This window comes from Sphaerodactylus townsendi, linkage group LG03, assembly GCF_021028975.2.
Source record: "Sphaerodactylus townsendi isolate TG3544 linkage group LG03, MPM_Stown_v2.3, whole genome shotgun sequence".
Lineage (NCBI taxonomy): Eukaryota > Metazoa > Chordata > Lepidosauria > Squamata > Sphaerodactylidae > Sphaerodactylus > Sphaerodactylus townsendi.
This window is the reverse complement of record NC_059427.1, coordinates 147761834-147782375: the sequence shown is the minus strand read 5'-3', so window position 1 is coordinate 147782375 and position 20542 is coordinate 147761834. Positions and strand designations below refer to the sequence as shown.

General features: G+C 46.8%; 1 long non-coding RNA gene across 1 annotated transcript; it reads right to left on the bottom strand.

Annotated features, from left to right (window-relative positions):
- Nucleotides 1-1208: 1208 nt before the first annotated feature.
- LOC125428353 lies at nt 1209-8622 on the bottom strand. The gene is made up of 3 exons (XR_007243809.1): nt 8452-8622; nt 4260-4418; nt 1209-1253 (listed from the first exon to the last, which is right to left on the bottom strand). It is a non-coding gene; the product is annotated as an uncharacterized LOC125428353 (long non-coding RNA).
- Nucleotides 8623-20542: the final 11920 nt, after the last annotated feature.

Below are 20542 nucleotides of genomic sequence, written 5' to 3'. Positions count from 1 at the left end.
AGAGCAAGGTGACGACGTGGACCAGCAATGGACAAACACTCATGATATTGGATGGGATCTTTAATAAGAAGATATTTGGACATGACTGTGTGAAAAAAGGTTCTGGATTCAGCCCAGGGAATTCAACTATTGTTTCTTTCTTATTCCTCCCCTCCTCACCACTGGAAAAGAAGTGCCCTTCAACGATTTTTCTTTTACAATAAGGACGGGTACCTTCCTACAACTGCACAGCTCTCCTGGACTTCTGAGGGAGATTTAAATTGTAAAGGGAGATTTTACTGGCAGGGAAATAAGTTGAATTGTAATGAGGAAGAACAATATCCCTCCTTTTCCAACCTCTATACATATCAAATAGAACTGCAGACTCAGGGAAAACAACACACCAAGCCCGGGACTTGAAAGTGAGACAGATCATTGAGGAATTTGGCCAAATCCCCACCAGGAAATTCAATCTAGTTTGAAAAATAAACTGCACCTTTTCATAAGCCGAGATTTCAACCTCCCCATGCTTGGCAGCTGTTTCCAGTGAAGACTAGGCCTATCTCGATTCAAGAAATGTAACAATCCCCACTACCATGCTTGATCTACTTTACCGGGTCTCTTCTGATTGGCTATCATGCCATCACGTTAAAGTGGGCAGGATCCTTTTTTACTCCTGCAAAAAGCGTGCTGGCATTATGACGCCATCATGTCTCCCCTGCCCAGAGTTTCTGGATTTGGTTATGGCTATCAGCCTCGCTGAGAACAGCACTGCATGCACTGGATGATTGGTTGTTGTAAGGCACTTATAGGGCTATGCTCCACAGCAGGAAATATGAACCAAGATTAGACCCCCCCCCCCCCGATCCTCCCTCCGCAACTAGCCTGGATCAAGACGTTGTTTTTTGGAAAAGTAGTACTTTCAAAGCTGGTTCCCGGCAAAGACACGCAGGATAAGGGGAGAATGAGCCAGAGCCAGGATGAGCCCTTGTTCATGTAATCAGGCAGTGGGGAGTTCCTTCCTGAATCCTTAATATTTTGTGAAAGTAAATTATCCCACGATTACTTGACTGTGGGGAATCAGCCCAAGTTTCATTTTATTCATTTACTCAAGCATAGTATGCCATACCACAAAAATCCCATAGAACTGAAAAGAGTTTTTACCTCTTAAAGAGTATGTAGCCAGTTATCGTGAGTAGATCCATTATACTCAGACGACACAGATATTTGTTTGCAAATTTGATGCACATTTTCTTTGTTTTGTATCTTGAAAACTGTAATCAGAAAGAAATAAATAAGTGCTGGATTGATTGTGGAACCCAAATCCCAACTACAAACCACTGTAATAGATGTGAACAAAGAGAGAGAGAAGGGTTTTTTTGGCTTTTGAGTTTTTACTTGCACCTTTTTTTTTTATCTTTTTTTGATAATATTGGTCCTGGAATTTCATGCTTTAAAGGAGACTTTTTTTAAAAAAGCAGTGCCATGCAATTCTCTGCTTTGTAGCAAAATCTATGTTAATAGTTATTCAAATAAGTTGTGTAGGTTATTTAAAAACTAAAGGATATAAATCTTTAACACAAGAGCAGTCAAATAAGATTGGCCAAGGTTACTCAACAATATATTACAAGGACCTTGTTTGTCTCAGAACAAAAGTTCCTCTAGTCTTTGGTAACACCCCAACTAGGGACTTTTGTGATGCGTGGGAAAATAAGTACACAGTAAAACAAACACACACACACACAAACAAACAAACAAACAAACAGTGCAGGGGTGGCCAACCAAAGATTGTTTCTGCAAGGGATCCTGCACCAACTTGGCAGGTGACTTTGTAATGAATAGGATTTTTCATTCAACAATGACATCTATATTATCAGAAGTGTTTCTACCACTATCCACTGTCCGGCGCTGACCCTGTCTAGTCCCCATGCGGACTCAGCCTAGCCACGAGCAGGCAGGCAAGGGCTGGCAAAGGGAGAGACAGCAGGATAACTTAAGCAGACAGAGTAAAAGGCCAGCAGAGTGAGGTAAGCAGCAGGAGGGGTCAGCTCACAGCTGAACCCGGCTGTGAGAGAGAGTGATGAGCTGCAGCTGGGCCAAGAGGAGGAGTAGATAAGAGGATGGAGGGGAGGTAGGACGCTCTTCGGGGATCGGCTGATATAGAAATCTCGAAATAATAATAATAAAAGGAGAAGGGAACTGGGCCTCTGGAGCTGCCGCTGCAGCTTGGGGACTGAGGGAGGGCATTGGCAGGGGAAGGGAGTGGTAGAAAAGAGACAAGGGAGCTTAGAAGGGGTGGCTACCCAGCTTGTGGGGAAACAGGCTGAGTGAGCCCCGGCTTTCACACCGGGCTGCACACTTCCACCTCCCACCCCACCCCCCTGTGAAGCATAACAGGGTGGGGCAAGGAAGCCGGGGAAGGGGAGAAGCAATCAGAGGGCTCTCTTCTGTGAGGCAACAGAGAGAGTGAGAGGGAGAGGGGTCAAGCAAGCCGGTGGCTCTGGCAAACAGCGCCCGGGACCCCAGGCCAGGAGTAATGGGAGGAGGGTACAAGGCGCGGCCCTAACGGCTAAAGCCCTGTGGGCAAGACTGTTCCTTGGCCCTCAGGGCCAGGCTAAGATAACATCGTCTGGGGAGTCCAACCCCCAGGTCAGGGAAGGTGGGTCGGTACAGCCACTTGCGGGGCCGGGGCAACTAGGGGAAACGCCACATCCACATTAAATTCTATTTTAAAAAACTGAGTCTGTGTAACAACTTTTATGCATCTTACTGCTCGCAGTAATATACGCATCTGCAGGAACTGGAATTTTATTTTTGTTTCAACCTTCGCATACAGCCATATTACCTTTTAACTAAGCATTTTAGATAGAACCTTAGCATATTAATAGATGATGTTTTGTTCCTTTATATTTCACTTTTGTCCCAAAAGCGTCCCAAGGGAGCCCGGAACAACAACTGAAATGCAACAATGATTAAGCAGACCATGAAAGAAGGGAACAATATCTCTTGGGTGGCTGGGTCTCCATATCTGTCTGGTTATTCAAGAGACACTAACTTCAAGCTATTAGCTAAGAACAAAAGGGCCAGGACGTCTTTAGACCTTGCCCTTTGACCTGTACCAGATAGGATACTGGTCAGTGAAGGCTTCCCTCACTTCTTCTACTCCTGTTCAGTGGAAGGCCTATGATCAAAATCTGCCCGGCTGTTTCCCCAAGGGAATGCTGCTGCAGGAGGGGTGTGTGTGACCCAAGTGCTGGAGAACAAAACTGTTAACTCTTCCTCAAACTGTATTTTTCAATTTAAATCCTTCTCACAGGAAGTTGCTATTTGTACTGTGTTAGAAAAGAAACACAAGCATGATGTTGTTACTTGTGTTTTCACTTCACAGAGCAAATAGCAATGTCAAGCGTTGTTTTCCTCTAGTTGTCTGCCAAAACACAGTCAATCCAAAAGTGGGTCCTCATTCAAGATGTTACAGAACCACTGAGTTAAAAGAAAAAAATAACCAACCTTTTTTTGGGGGTGGGGGGAAGGTAGGATAATGGGCCTGTACAAGCCTCAAAGAGCTCAGAGTTTCCAGGGCAGCTCAAGCCCGTTTCATGGGTAATTCCATCGGCGGCCTGGAGATCCGTATAAAACGCCCGTTTCCAGGCCGCGTGATTCGCTGATTGTAGCGAGAAGCTGCATCGCGAGCTGTACCGCCTCGCGAGTCGACCACCGCGGAAGTTGGCATTTCCCAGGCGGCAGAGCGCTTTTTTAGAAGCCGCCTGAATGCCGGGGTGAAGCCGCTGCTGAAGCGAATGGCAGCGTTTAATCGACGCCTCCCCCCACTCCAACGTGTTACACGCTTTGGTTTGAAGGCCTCATGCCGGTGTCTGGGATTACGGACTTCTGCCCTGGCGCCCGCTGGAGCAGGCGCCAAGAGGTTAGGGGGTGATAACTCCCCAGGCCTCGGCGACGCTGGGCCGGAGGCCCGAGGGACATGCTGGGTCGGGTTGGCCAGCGCTTCATGGCGTACTGCTGCCCGGGTTAAATTTTCCAGTGACCGCCCATGCGACGGGGCCGAATTCCAAAGCGCCGCCGGGTCCAGCTGCCGTGGAACGCCGACCGGAAGCTCCGCCTTCATGCGGAAACGGCCCTAGAGAGCATTGATGGGAGTGGGCTCCCTATCATTCCCCCCCCCCATGTGATTGCCCTCTGGTCCATAACTTGTATGAATGTATTATTTTATGCTGCTATACCACCATCCTCAACCAATCACACACTTCCATGATCCTCACAATATTGGTTTCTTTTGTCATCCTTGGCATCATCGGCATCATCGTCGCCCTTGCTGTCGTCCTTACTGTCGTCTTTACTGTCATCCTTACTGTCGTTCTTACTGCTGTCCTTACTGTCATCCTTACTGTCGTCCTTACTGTCATCACCATCGGCTGAAGCTAGGAGAAAAAGTCATTTTCAGTGAATTAATGCAGATTTGCTTTTCTATGTGTATAAAAGCCCCGAGTGCCTGACTGAAGGCAAACTCATGCTCACTCAACACATGGAGAGATAAAGATGGCCTAAACTGTTGCCCTTGTCCTCCGGCCTCCACATGATTGATGGCTCATCACTGCCGTGTCTGAGCATGGAAGAAATGTCTGAACCTGCCTTCTGAACATCCACCCCCCCTCCCAATATTCCTCTCTGCATGCTGACTGAACGCACCAAGGAGTCATACTCAGAGCTACCAGTTGGCCAAAATAGCATTCAGCTGAATCTGTCCTTCTGTGCATCATGGGGGAGGTTAGAGGAGTCTTAGCATCTGTCGGCATGACTCTGTGCAGTTGATGAAAAACAGGGCACTGTCTGCACTGAGTGTGGTTGCCATGACTGAAACAGCCTTTAATAGGCTGTTGTGAAAGCAAAGGATCACAAGGAATAAAACTCCCAATTCCTTATTGGAGGTTCTCTTCAGTTATCCTGCCTTATTCCTGCCTAAAAGAAATGTATATCTCAACCAGCTTAAGGAACTCTGGTGATTTCCCCCTCTCACACTCTCTCTCTATTTTAACTAGATAACCACCCAAGAAGGTTTTTAAAAAATTAACAAATAAATAGTAGAATAGGATAGAGGGAAATTTGGGTTATAAGGAAAGAAGCAGTTTTATATACAAATATGAAATTGTTTTCAAAGTTCAGCAGAGATGGTGTTTGGCTGATAGTTCAGTTCAATTGGTCACAGAGTTTTTAGTGCTGTCGAATAACAGGCTAGCACTCAGCGATCCATGTGTTAACTCCATTGCCTATAAACTATCCAGAAAGAAGGATTCTCTCAAATTTGCTTCCGCTTTGAACTTCCTAAAACTTTTTTATGATCACTTCACAGAGTTTGAAGGAGATCTTTCTAAAGAACTTGGGATGGGAATTCTTCTCCCACGCACAGAGTAAATTCCCCTTCTGATTAGGGAATGGTCCCTCTCTAACCCAAACTCTTTCACTGTCAGTTCCGACAGTTCTACCCACGCTGTTTTAAATATTTAAACTTTTAAACTTACATTTTAATTTAATGGGGTTTTGTTTATATACTGTATGTGGAATCCATGTTGTACACCTAGCCCAAAAGAGCCCTCCTCTTTTTTGGGGATTGGGCGTATAGAAGTCCCATAAATAAATAAATAAATAAATAAATAAATAAGACAAACTACCTCTGCTGTTAGAACCTGAGCTAGGAATTCTTCCCTCACTAGAGGATAGTTCCCCTTGTTGGCTAGAGTTGGGTCCCTTTCCTACCAATACTCTCTTCCCACCAACACCACAGGGTATTTCACAGAAACTAAAAACGTCTGTTCTCTCTGAAACTAAGAGCTGAACTCCCTCTTTCTAATCCTGTCAGAAGGACTGACTCCTTTTTAATTCCATCTACTCACAGCCTGTCACTCTTAGAACTCAGATTGTGAGAGAGATTAACACTTTGCTGCCTCTGCCTGCTCCTTATGCCCATCACAACTGCATTTGGAGAGGATCCGCAGGAGTTGTAGTACAAGTTTTTAGAAATTAATATTTTGCTGCAGATCAGTTTAATAAATTTTAGCTTAATTGTGTCCTCTGTGTTCATTCCAGAGGGTGTGGGCAATTCTTGGGATCTGAAATTGCTTATCAGTGACTTCAGGAAATGAACTATAAAAACTGAAGAATGCAAACGGTTCTTTTCTGTGTGTTACTGTAATAATTCCCTCTTACTGGTCCATTAAATACCGACACTTGCTGTCTTCAGGACAGTCCTCTGTTTATCTCCTTTTTTTAAGTTGCTTAGCAGAAACTCATCCAGTGATGCACAAGGCGTGAACTGAGAGGCCTCATTTAAAACCTCATTCAAAATCATGAAGAGCCATTATCGAAACCATGATGTAGTGTAACTATGGTAAATAAGGGTTCAGCTTGCTTGCAATCTCTCAAATCATAATTTGTCTCAAGAAAGATTCTACAAAGGCAGCACTAACAAGAAGTTAGGATTTTCATATCCATATTTTGCAAAAAAAAGCTTAGGCCGTTTCAAGACGTTCCTTTTTATCAGCGCTTTCCCTGGGGACGGCAAAAACGCCGTTCCCAGGGAGCCATTCGCACCTTGGGGGTGCCAGCATTGCAGCAGCGCTTCGCATCTGGCTGCCTCCTCCCCAGGGCGCGCTAATAATTACCCTAAAAAAAACAACAACCTTTAAAAGCGTTGTTTTGTTCAACAGCATGTTCCCGGGCGCACGGTGCGAACGGCAGCACCGGGCCGAACACGTTAAAGTTTCTTCTTTTTTCATTCTCACCTTTGTCTCCGCTATCGGCCGACCTGTTGGTTCGAAGCTCCCTCCCTCACTGTCTCCTCCGACCCCTGGAGGTCGGGAGGGCAGCATAAGCGGGCTTCAAGGCCAGCAGGCCAGCAGTAGCCGACGCACGGAGACAAGGTGAGTGGAAAGGTGAAGGGGCAGAGGCGGCCTTACCTGCGGAGCTCGTCGCCGGCCGTTTTCCCTGAGGGCGCTTACCGCTTGCGTCGACGCCATGAACGACCTTCCACGCCTAATTCCACTCTTTACCGGCAGCGCGGCTATGCTTGCCCGGCGATGGGCGGCGCCGTATGGCGGAAACGTCGCGAGCGCCTTAGTTAAATCCAACTGTAATCAATCAACCAACTTCGGATCCTGGTTTGAGATCCTATTTTGATAGACCCCAACTTTAAACCCCAACTTTAAACCATGCTTAGTGGAACGGCCTCCAGTTTGACTATCATACTAACCCCAGTAGAATTTACCATGACATCTGATCTGAGCCATGATATTCAATAAATTATTCAAGATGCTTGTTAGGACATGCAGGGGCATAACGAGGCAGCCCTGGGCAAACTGTAGCCCTGGGCAAAACCTGAGTTGGATGCCCCCCCCCCCCCATGAAGCATGCCACTCTTACTACCTAATCAAATTTCTTTTTTTGCACCCTGTGACATTGGTGCCTGCAGGGGGTGCATTTTTAGACATATCAGCACCAAGATTTCAGCATATCATCAGGGGACTGTCCTTATGCTACTTCCCAAGTTTGGTGAGGTTTGGTTCAAGGAGTCCAAAGTTATGGACTCCCAAAGGGGGGTGCCCCATCCCCCCATTGTTTCCAATGGGAGCTAATAGGGAAGATGGGGGGGGCTACAGGCCTTGAGAGGTCCATAACTTTGGCCCCCCCTGAACCAAACTCGCACCAAACCTTTTGGGGGTGCCATCATCTCCAGATGATACCCCTGAAATTTTGGTGCCGGATATTATCCAAAAAAAATGCACCCCTGCAGGGAACATCCTAGAAATTTGCCCAAGAATCTTTTGTTCTGCATTGGAGTTTTCTTGCATTGCTGTCAATGGGGGCTTGCAGGCTGTGGGGTACATTTCTGAAGGCACAGTCTCAAGACTTTCAGGGTCCCATCCGGAAACCGCCCTAATGATACCCCCCCCCCCCAAAGTTTGGGGAAGTTTAGTCTAGGGGCCCAAAGTTAAGGACTCCTCAAAACTGTAGCCCCCATCTCCTATTAGCTCCTCTATTAGAAACAATGGGGATAGGGGCATCCCCCCTTTGGGAGTCCATAACTTTGAACTCCCTGAACCAAACCTCACCAAACTTGGGGGGTAGCATAAGGACAGTCTCCTGATGATACGATGACATTTTGGTGCCACTAGCCTAAAAACTGCGCCCCTGCAGGCCAAAAATGGAAAACCACTAAAATACCCCCCCAAAACGAGACTCCAGCATGTTTGATGCCTCCACAAGGTGATGCCCTGGGCAGCTGCCCACCTTGCCCAATGGGCATTACGCCAGTGAGGACGTGAACACGGTTTTGTGGCTTCACTGAAAACCAAGAGGAGACTTGCTGAGAGCTCTCTGTCTCATTACCATTGGAAAGGGCTAGTCCCAAAGAAGAGACTCCATAAAAGAAGATGGAAGAAAGTGCTGGAGAAACTTTACTTCCAGCTACCAAGATAGTACACGCCAAGCTGTGCCATCGAGTAGGAGCCAGGTCTTCATTGCAGAAGAAAGCTGATAGGGCTTCCAGGCACTCTTTCTATGTGCAAGGAATCTGGGTTTTCTGCAGTCCTGAAGCCTTGCTCTGGTGCTTTATAAAAGGTGACAAGACCCAGCCATAGCCTCTGGCATTCTAGGGACACGTGGAAGGGGTGATTTGTCACATAAATTAAGGAGGAAGCAAGTGACAAGCAGGAGGGGGGGAAACAGGATTGAGAAAAGCATGAGATTACCTTGCGTTTGTAGTGCAGTTAGTTGTGCAGAAGGAGAATTCTTTACCATAAAAAGTTCCATCATTTTAGAAGCCTGTTTTCCTTGCTACAGGAGGCTTTTGGGTTCTCCTGAGGTAGCTTCAACAGGACAATTGAGATGATCCAGTAATGAATCTGCCATTGTGTTATCAGCATTGCAATCCCAGGGGTGAGTGGGGGGAGGCAGTTTCACACTGACCAGGGATGGCACTGCTGTGGCACAACTGCGCCACCTCTGAACCGGTTCCAGGCAATATGGGAAGCAGGAAAATTGGCAGAAATCCCTGGCCATTCTGAAAACCTCTATGCAGCCCAATGGGCTGTGTCACATTTTTAGCAACTGTAAGTCTACACCAGTTGACGGGGGATTCCTGGGTCAAAAGTCCACAGGAAGCCAGCTAAAGTTGGCTCAACCCCGGGAATGCCCCTGGAACACCCTGCTTAGCTTCTGAGATCTGATGAGGTCAGGCTAGCTTGGTGGTCTCTCACCGAGGTAGGAGCAGAGTTGCCCTTGCCTGCTTCTACATAGCAACCCTGGTCTTCCTTGGTGGTCTCCCATCCAAATACTCACCAGGGACGATCCTGCTTAGCAGCTGAGATTTGACAACATTGGTCTAGCCTGGACCACCTAGGTCTGGGCTCTAATTGGTAAAGAGTATCTTATCTGGTCCTGGAGCCTTGGGCCTGCTCTCTGTTTCCCTGAATTAGCTCTAACATGGCTAGCTTTTTGAGCTTTGCATCTGCCAGAGAAGCAAAAGACCACAGGTTCTTTCAGGATTCTGTTGTGTGTGCAGATAGTGATTATGACATTCAGCAGTACCAGCATAGGTTCCTGTACTGGAGGAGTGCTGGCACAGCGGCAGCGGCTGTATTCAGGTGCTACAGAGCTGTGTGTTGCCCCAACAGTGGCTTTAGTGCCCCTCCTGCTGGCTTATATGCCCCTTACACCTGTCTACAGGGCACTTGTATCGGCAAGCTTTTGCGCTGCTTCCATGACTGTTCCCCTCCCCCCACCATGGGTTGCACTCTAGAAAGGTGAACCTGTGATGATGGTTTACTTGATTTCATCGATGAAGGGCTGTCAAGGCCATTCCTGGTAAACATCTCTGTGTGTCTAGTGCTACTGACTTGTGTCAGGAGAGGAAATCTACCCTGTGGAATGTACTCTCCGATGACACATATTCCCTGCCAGACTTGTTTAGTTTCCACAGGACGTGCAAGGCTAAATTGTTCCAGTTGACCTTTGGAGTTTTTTTTACTGTGTTTTACTTATGATCACCAACTCTATGGCTGCAGCTGGCTAAATAGGAGCAAGATCTCCCCTGTCAAAAAAGAATGAGTCCAGACTTTCTTTTACAATATTGTAAGATACTTATTTTGTGCATGCTCAATTTTGAAATTAAACAGTGGAGACTGAGCTGCAGTTAGCACATAGTTGTTTATTCCTGATACTAACCTGAACTCTGAAAAATAGGTATGTGTTCTATTAACCGAAACTGTGGCCCTTTCCCCACTCACCTTTGCCTGAGGGTTGCTGCGGGCACCAATTCCGGCAGCGCTGAATTCCCTGGCGCCATGACTGGAGCTTCCTTGACCCACTCCAAGACTCCGGTAGGGTCGATCAAAAGGCGCTCATTTCAAAAGGCTACCAGTGAACTTGCATATGCTGCCGAGATTTCGGGCGGAGAGAGGGCAGCGTCAGGGGCAGCTGGCGTTTCTCACGCGCTTCCTGGAAGTCAGGAAGGAGCTGGGACCCTGCTTTGCAAGGAGAGTAAGCCGGGCTTAAGGAAAGTGGGGAAAGGGCCTGTGGCTCCTCAATAGCATCCCAAGGCAGGGATGTACTGTCCAGGGGGATATATGGGGTCAAATGTCCCCGGGCTGTGACCATTTAGTCACGTGGGGGAAGAAAAGCACTCCCACACCCCTCCTCCTCCCCCCCAGGTCCATACACTGACTTCAAGTGTTATAACAGTTGTTAAACATTTTTAAAGCATTTTGAAAATGTTGTCAGAATTTTTTTATTCGGCTGTAGCATGTAGACCATTTTGCTGTGTCTTTCAGATGTGTGAGCTGGGGCACGTTCTATGATGTGATGGTGACTTTTGAGATGACCTGGTGCAAAAAAAGTTGTTTGGTCATGGGGAGGGCAGCCGCCCATGGGGGAGGGCAGAAACTCAGATTTTGCACCGGGCTACATTTTCCCTAGTTACGCCTCTGCCCCAAGGGCATAAGCCTTTTGCAAAGACAGATCCGGTTGTTTGTGAAAGAAAATCTTCCATTCCTTAGGGGCGGGAGGGCGGGGAATGGCTTGTCTTTTGAACAACAGACTAACAAATTGTAAACAGCATGCATGTGTGCAAGAACAAACACCACACTAGGAAAAACATGGCCTCATGCTACATTATCCAGCTGTCATTGTGAGAACATATTCCCCCCTTCCCCCCCAAAAAATGTGAGACAATTTTGAGCTTTCAGTTTCATCTCCCTGGTTTCACTCTTTTTTACCATATATGCTAGAAATTACCATATATGCTAGAAATTTACCATATATGCTAGAAATTAAAGACTTCCGATGTACTTTGATGACTGGCTGAATGTTTCCTCTCTCACTTCAGGTTTTGATTTTGCCTTCTGTTCCATTCCTGAGAGTTTACCAACCACTGGAGTACACTTGGCTTGGACACTTGACACTTGGCTTCTCAGCATTTTATTATTGTCTTCAGGGTGCTTTACTTCCATTTTGTGGTTGGACTCATCTCACCTGATGGCAGCCATTTTGGGGTGCTGCCTACATCCTGTCCTCAAAATCCCCAAAGAACTCACAGGTTCAACAACACTGGCAAAACCTTGCAATCATTTTCTCTGGAGTGAAGTGTCATTTCACTACAGTCCGTACTGTTGGCACTTCCATATACCTTCCCTCCATCTGCTGGAATCTCTGGCTGCTAGACTTGTGTCATATACAAACACACTGTGTCCCATGATGTCATAATGGCATAATGGCGTTGGCATTATGTGATGACATCCTAACAATCAATTGTTGAATCATATAATTGGCCTGGTGGGTGGGTGAAAATCCATACCTGCCGCTTCAAACAGGGGCTACAGTTGCTCTCCAATTTGTGAATCGGAAGGCAAAACCTTAGCAGAATTCTACACAGAGCAAAAAAAAAAGGGTGTTTTTATTACTAGTAAACTGGGACTCGTTTAGGGAGTTACTGAACCAGCTTCTGCCCAAACAAAGGAATCCCCCTAAACAAGAAAGACAGTATTTGAAGACAGCCTCTCTTCCATAAGATGATCTGAGACAAGTGGGACCACAGAGAAACAGAAGCTAGACGTGTGAAAGAGAATGAAAGGGATGAGGTTTGTAATGAATCTTGTTACAGGCTCTTAATAAGTCCTGTTGTAGGTTCCTTTCTGAAATCAACCGTTAACTGCGGGTCTGAAGTTCATCTCTGATTGTTCCCTTATATTTCCAAATAACTCTTTCACAGCAGCAGACGGCCAGTAGCTGTAAAAATGCACAGTTGAATCAGAAACTGAGGCCCCTTCCGCACACGCAAAATAATGCATTTTCAAACCACTTTCACAACTGTTTGCAAGTGGATTTTGCCATTCCGCACAGCTTCAAAGAGCACTGAAAGCAGTTTGAAAGTGCATTATTCTGCATGTGCGGAATGAGCCTGAGATCTGCACTGACTGAGCAACTGGGCTGTTTACCTCTTTATCCCTTTGGGTGTCACATTCCCCAGCAAGGTGAGATGGAAACTGCAATAATCCAGCCAGAGCATAATCAAGAATCACAGGCCGTTTCTGCACGGCCCATTTATGACGACCTGGGGCGCAAAAGCAATACCGTTTCAGGCCTTGCCGCAGAACAGCGCGGCGCCTTGTGGCGATTCTGACCTGATCTTCTTCCCTCCCTCCCCAGGGCTACGCTGCCAAACCTTTAACAACCTTTAAAGAGGTTGTTGTTAGAGGAAGGGCGTCTTCTTCCCCTAATTGGCGCCGGTCGCTAATCAATGCGCCACCGGGGAAGAACAGCTGTCTTCGTCATCGCCCTCACGGTGTCCTCCTTCATTTGTAGCCTTTTCGCCGCTTGAGGGAGTGCCGCAGAGTCTCACTATTGACTGTCCCTCCGACCTCCAGGGGTCGGAGGGGCAGCGCGGGCGGCTGGGCGACGACTCTCGAGGCCGCAGCACGAGAGGAGGACAGGGAGGGGGGGGCTGGGAGGGCGAGAGGGCGCCCGCGATCGCGGAGCCGCTTCTGCCGAAACCTGTCGGCCTTCACGGCCAGCCTGCTTCCTCGCACGCTTTGCCAGGCGGAATTTTCCCCACGCCGGGCAGAACTCCCTGTCGGCGCGGCGCCTCCCCTGGCCGTTAAGAAACGGGCCTAAGTATTCTGTGCTCTTGGGTGGATTTGCTTGGGATTCCTTCCTCCAGTCCCCTCTTTTCTGCCAACTGTGAGGTCACAACTGGTCACAATTGGGTTCCAGATCATAAACAGAGAACAATCCAATGATTGAAATAGTAGGGTGAATTGAAGGGTGAAGGGCATTTCTTCACAGCTATCATCAACATATACTAGAGCAGCAAATAACATAAATTTAAGTAGCATGTGGAAATGACGACGAGCGTTCTGTGTGGAAGAAACAGTTCTCCCTTCACATTCCCGGGCAGCTGCTCCAATTTTCCCAGCAACATCTATCATCAGTCCTCCCACACCCCCACGCAATGTTTTAGGCACATTTTGCCATAGTTCAGTCTCAGGATTTTCAGTGGCTTTCCCATGCTACTTTTTTATGGCTACCAATCTTGATCCTCTTTGATCTGAGATTGCAAATGCCTTAACAGACCAGGTGATCGGGAGCAACAGCAGCAGAAGGCCATTGCTATACCACATCCCCAGCATGTGAGGCTCCCAAAAGGCACCTGGTGGGCCACTGCGAGTAGCAGAGAGCTGGACTAGATGGACTTTGGTCTGATCCAGCTGGCTTGTTCTTATGGTCTTATGTTCTTATGTTCTTATGCCTCTGGAAAAGCCTCCTAAAAGGCATCATGGTGGGGCTTCCGGTGGGGCAAGACGCTCCGTAAGCAGCGGAGCGTCGAAGTTTTGCAGTTTCTTCTCAATTCCTTATTGGGGGCTCGAAACTGGAGGGCTCCTAAGTTCAAGTAAGCGGGCTTAGAAGAGACGGTGGCTGCGGGCTTGGGAGAGATGGAGAGATGGTGACGGCGGCCTTCTCCATTCTCCAAGCTTGAGAGGGCGCGCTGCACAAAGCCGTGAGTCATGCGCCATGGCAGCCAGCCAGGGAAGCGCAGAGTTTGAAACTTGAAGAGGCTTAAGCTTTCCGTAACGCATCCTCAACCCTCCCCGCACCTACGGCCCTTACCAGCGCCACTGACACTCTTCAGCTCAAGTGAGTTAGGACTTCCCGGTTCCCCACATCCCCAGTGGCAAAAGGATGGCTGCGCCGAAAAACTGCCATGCGACTGGCTGCTTCTCCTCGATGTAGTGTAATGAGATGTTTTGTGTTTTATGTTTTTGTGTTGTGTTACCTGCTTCTTCAAACATGCTACGTGGAGCAAGGAGTTTTTATAGTCGGCAAGTCTTAATGCTGTGGCTATGTACGCTAAACTCATGGCTTCGCGGTTGATGCCTGTTGGGGCTGTGTAGGGATGATGGGTGGAGGAAGGGGGGAAGTGAGGATGGGGTATGGAGTCTGAGAATTGTATGGAGTATGATGTATTGTATGAAAGAATTGTATGAGTATGATGTATGAGTCTGAAATTGTGTGCATCGAGGAATGCTGCTGTAAATTTCGTTGTGCATGCACAATGACAATAAAATGCTTATGCTTATGCTTATCAGGGAGGCTCTTCCTCTCTTGGGTTCCTGATAAAACAGCTGTTCCTAAGATCTCTTGGGGCAACTGGAGTTTGAGCCAAAGGCAAATATCGTGCTTGTTGGGGCATAGGTTGGGTTAGTTTTGTTTTTAACCTGTTTGTAATGTTGGCTTTATTAACCTGGCTTATACTGTTTTTTACATTTTTTGCGCCCTGGGTCCCAAGGATGCCTGAAAGGAAAGTAGGTAGGTAAATATTTTAAGTACATGAATGAATAAAATGTATAGCTTTATTGATGAGTGCTATTAATTCATAGCCAGAAGTGTCAGTTGTTTCTCCTGCTGGAGAACAACCTCCACACTTGAGTTAGAGCCACGTGTTCTTCACAATGCGGTCACTTTGGGGAAAAAATGTTCAGAACCTTCAACTTATTCTGAGTACGACAATTATGTTGTTCGGTGGAGTTTAAAAATCTGACCCAACAGGTTAAGTTCTTTGCTGGCTTCCAGTTTGTTTCTGAGCATGATTGAAATTACCTGAAGGCCAAGGAGTTGGGATATCTGAATGAGAGCCCTTTTTTTTGCTTGTATAATGAGACCTCCTGCTCCGGACTCATGCTGCCTTTGCAGGCCATAAATGTTGGTATCACATGTCCAGTTGGTATCTAAGAGCTTTTTTTTAACAATACCAGTTTTAAAATTTCTTATTGTTTGTAGGCTGCCTTATTTGGTGTTCAGTTATTTGAATATGTTTATATTTTGTCTTAAAATGGTTTCATGTATTTCTGCTAGGGCATTACTAAATGAGATCTAGAAGTCCTGAATCAGGATCTTTTATTTGTATTTTACCAAGCCCGTTTCAGGGGCGGAATATATGGCGCCCGACCTGACGGCAAAACGGGCGCCCTTCCCCAGGCCGCCATTCGGGCACCTTAGGGCGAAAGGTGCATTTCGTAAGCGGCGCCCTCGGCGCTGCCGACGGTCACGCTGGCCGGCGTTTCGGGAGTGCTTTGGGAAAGGCGACTTTCCCCGAATCCAGCAGCCGGCTTGAAGCCCTGCGATGTAAACGACGGCGGCGCTCTTCAAGCGCCTCCCACTCTCCTCCAGATGCATTTCCAGTCCTTGTCCACAGCAGTTCTCCGGCGGCGTCTCAAGGCAGCCTGGGGACACGCTTCCTGCCCTCTGCGACGGCTGGAGCAGTAGCGCCAGGGCTGGGGGGCGTGTCCAGGAACCACCTCGGGCTGACGCGTCGGAGGTAGAACCGGGAATTTATGCCAGGTCGTCCCGGCTCTTTCATGCAAACACGCAGCTTGATACTGTGTGATGTCATTGATGTGTGCCCGCATTCCTGAGGGGGGATGGAAAGGAACACCTCCCACACATCTAGGCTGGCTGGTCATGATCCTTTACCTGGGAGTAAGTTTGGTTGGTGGCAATGGGTGTCGCTTCTGAGGAAACCCTCTGAGGGGCGCGACGAAGCCATTCAAAGTATGTCACGGTTGCTGTACTGAGCTTACTCCTAAGCAATGCGTGCCTGGTTTTCTTAACTGTAACTGCAATATTCAGGGGATCTAGGGTGCCTGGCCCCTCCCTCCTGTCCCTTGCATGTCGCCCCTCACTCTCTTCCCTCCCTCACTTCTCTTCCCTTGCATGGCACCCCTCCCCCTCCTTCCCTTTGCGTTTCCGCCACTAGTGTGGGTGGGTGATATCAAGATGCTGGCTCCCCTGGCTCCTCCTCCCTTGCATGCCACCCCTCACTCCCCTCCCCCCCTCTCTCACTCTCTCTCTTTCCCTTGCATGCCACCCCTCCCTCTCCCTCCCTTCCCTCTCATGTGTATGTGTGTGTATGTGTTTCACTTCCACTCCGAGTTACTGCCTATGTACTGTTTTCACTGCTCATATCTAGCCATCCTTTGAGGAACATTCTAAAGCAGCACGAACATTCTAAGGGTGACAGTTACACACAGGCAGCTGCATGTCCTTCACCATGGAGCGCCAGGAAAAAGGTGTTTTACCTGGGCCAGGTGTGAAATTTCAGGTATGTGAACATCTAAAAACACTCTCACCTGGCTGACTATAGTGGCTGGGAATTTTCAGAGGAATTGGCCCAGCAGTTACTGAGTTATACTACCACTAACAAAAACACTGTTAGCTTTTTATATATATAGATGTTCTAAACTGAAAGCTCGAAACTTCCTCCACCATACCCTGTTCAGTAGAGTTAAAGGGATATTGGAAAATGTGGAATCACAACAGGTGCCCTGACCTGGATGTTCAGGCTAGCCCAATCTCAACAGAGCTTAGAAAGTAAGAAGGGTTGTCCCTGGTTAGTACTTAGATGGGAGACCTCCAAGGAAGTCTAGGGTTGCTACACGAAGGCAGCCCATGTCAAACTACCTCTGAACATCTTTTTTTTTGGAGGGGAGAACCCTATAGGACAGTGGTGGCGAACCTTTGGCACTCCAGCTGTTATGGACTACAATTCCCATCAGCCCCTGCCAATTGGCCATGCTGGCAGGGGCTGATGGGAATTGTAGTCCATAACAGCTGGAGTGCCAAAGGTTCGCCACCATGGCTATAGGATCACCACATGTCAGTTCTGACTTGATGGCACTTTACACGTTCAGTGGTGAGGCATAGGCTCATTCCGCACATGAAGAATAATGCACTTTCAAACTGCTTTCAGTGCCCTTTGAAGCTGTGCAGAATGGCAAAATCCACTTGCAAACAGTTGTGAAAGTGGTTTGAAAACGCATTATTTTGCATGTGCGGAAGGGGCCATAGATTCATATCCTTCCCCTACACTTGTCCAACAGTAACAAAGATCAGATAAACCACACATCAAGCAGGACTTGGGACATATGTTTGTTTATTGATTCATCAAAATATTTGTTAATTGCGTATGATGTCACCACAGAGCTTTCTCCGAAGGGAATGGTTTTTTATCTATTCTCACATAAGCAAGTTATCCCAGGAAGTCAGATGTGTTTCCCACCAGATCAGATGCAGGATCTCTGCTGCTTTTCCTCTCAGAATCTGTAATCAGAAAGAGATCAACACAGAAATATTTGTGACACTTGAATCACAACTCAGATATGTGAAAATGGTCTCACAGTATCCTCAGGGTCAAGCTTCTCTGCACAGGCATTAAATGGCTTACCTGGATGACGCAAGTAAAACGCCATCTCCCAGGTCAGCCATTCGCATGGGGCGTTGCAACGCGAGCTGCGCTGCCTCAAGGCCGCCTCGGGCCTCGCCTGAAGTCGGGCAAGCCCCAGAGTGCTTCCCAGGGCTCTTTTTGGGGAAACGCCGCCGCGGAAGCCGCCGCCTGTTTAACGGCAGCGCTTCACGCACTTCCCAACGCACCTTTACTCTGTCCCCGGCCTCCGGGCGTATTGGCAGTCAGGCGGCTATTTGGGGACATCACTCTGCCCCAGTCCGTCTGTTGGAACCAGGACCGTCCCATGCGATTCAGTCTCCAGCGCAGTCGGGTCGGGCGCCAGAAACGCTGACCATACGTTATCATAGCTTACGTCTTCGGTATGGAAAGCGGCCCTATTTTATCAGGATCTCATGTGTGTGTTTTTAAAGATGGAAGCAGCTGAAGTGAGGGAGAATGAGCCAGATCCAAATGTTGTGGAAGGGGTTCTAATGCTTTCCAATCTCCAACCTTCTCTCCATAGATTTTCTTTTGTCCTAAAGAGGAAAACACCCAGGCATAATACTACTACTTGTGTTTTTATACATACAGTAAATTCTGGTTTTCTATCTGTTCTTCTGTGTATGTACGATTGAGGGCTGGAAAACATAGCTGTAATATGGACAGACTATGGCCCCTTCCGCACAGGCAGAAAAATGCACTTTCAATCCACTTTCACAATTGTTTGCAAGTGGATTTTGCTATTCTGCACAGTAAAATCCAGCTGCAAAGTGCATGAAAGTGGATTGAAAGTGTATTATTCTGCATGTGCCTTATTATTTTAGAAAGTGCATTATTCTGCCTTGGACATCACTGAGTTGCTTCCCTACCCCATCCCACGGGAAAGTGTCCCTTACCATTTTCTACACGAAGCACTGGCAACTTCTACAATAACAGCTCTCCTGTTTCTCAAGCATGCTGAACAGAAAATTAATTGAAGAGACATTTATTTACCCGTGGGCTAATGCTGAACTGTAATGCATCCTTTGTACCTATCTAAGGAGCCCTGTGGCACCGAATGGTAAGCTGCAGTACTACAGTTAAAGCTCAGCTCATGACCTAAGTTTGATCCTGGTGGAACTTGGTTTCAGGTAGCCAATTCAGGATCGACTCAGCCTTTCATCCTTCCAAAGTGGGTAAAAAGGGTACCAGCGGAGGTACACTGTAGACCACTGGAGGAGGCAGTGGCAAATGGGTGGGGGAATGACTGGGAGGAATAAAAGTGGTCGGTAGTTCCTTCTTCCCTCTGTGATGATCACTGATCTCTTTCCAATGATATCCTCTTTAAATCCCTGTATGGGTTCCATTGGCATAAAGCCCTGGTCTTCTGAGCCGATCATGCAAGAGATGAATCTGGAGAGACATGAACTTCTTGCCATTAAATTACATAATAGTGAAAGAGACTTAAGGATGTTTGCTAGGATTTGCCTTGGGATAAAAGTGGTCTCGGCATAAAATCTGGAGCCAGTCCTCAGCTGGCATGAAAACAAATCTTCTCAAATCCAGCACTAATCCAATCAATTTGTCTAATTAATAAGTTTTTGTTAATGCTATGTTAATATGCCCCACAGATAATCTCCCTCTCTGATGTCCTTTTTATAACGATATCCTGCCATTGACGCAAATGATAGAAAAATATATCTCATGGCCTCATACACATGTGTGTATTAAGTGCTATCAAATCACTTCCGACTTATGGTAGTACTTTTTCCTTTTTCGGAATCTGGCATCTCTTATTCCATAAATGGTAACAGTTTTTGGTATAAGATTCTGAGTATCACTTTACTAAAGTGACAGATTAATGCAGTGGTCCAATAGTTGCTGCAGTCGTTGACATTTTTTAAACAAATCTGAATGTGGATTGAGCATTTCCCATCTGTAGGCCATTGTTTTGCATTCCATATCTGTTGGCATATTCTTGTTAAGATTTTGATGAGGTCCCATACACATAGCCACTAACAATCAATGTTCGAAGCATTTCTTAGACAGTATACAACCATCCAAACGTTGCAAGTCTGTTAAAAGTATCATACTAAACAGGATCCCGATAGTACATTCTTTGCCTATGTTTGTTGCTCCATCCGAACCTGGAAGTTCCTAGCTCTTTCTGGATCAAAATGGTCCATCAAGGTAGATGAGTATATAACCTGGGAAGTTTATGGCTCATTCCGCACACGCAAAATAATGCACTTTCAAGCTGCTTTCACAACTGTTTTTGCCATTCCGCACAGCTTCAAAGAGCCCTGAAAGCAGCTTGAAAGTGCATTATTCTGCGTGTGCGGAATGAGCCTATGTGATTTTTGAAAATCATAGGACCTAAAATAAGTAACCATCTGTCAAATTGCCTTTGTCATGGAAAACTCCCCTCAAGATGATCAAGGAAGAAAACTTTCAATAAATGGAAACAAATTGGCTCCTTCTCTTGCTCAAGTCATCTAGCATAAATAATTCATAGGCAAGTGCACTAGCAGTGTTTTGGGAGGCTGGTATTTTTTGGTGGACTTATTTGCAAGTAGATAGAATATAAAACAGAATTTAAATTTAGAAGCATAAACATCAGTTCATTTCCCCTGGTATAAATATGCCGGGTAGTTGCCTTTATTTAGCACATATTACCATAGAATTTACTTATTTCTGTATTTCAACAATATATATCCCATTAGAACAGCTGTGCTAAATTAGACCTATCATCTACTTTATCCAGCATCCTGTTTCACACAATGTCCAACAAATACCACC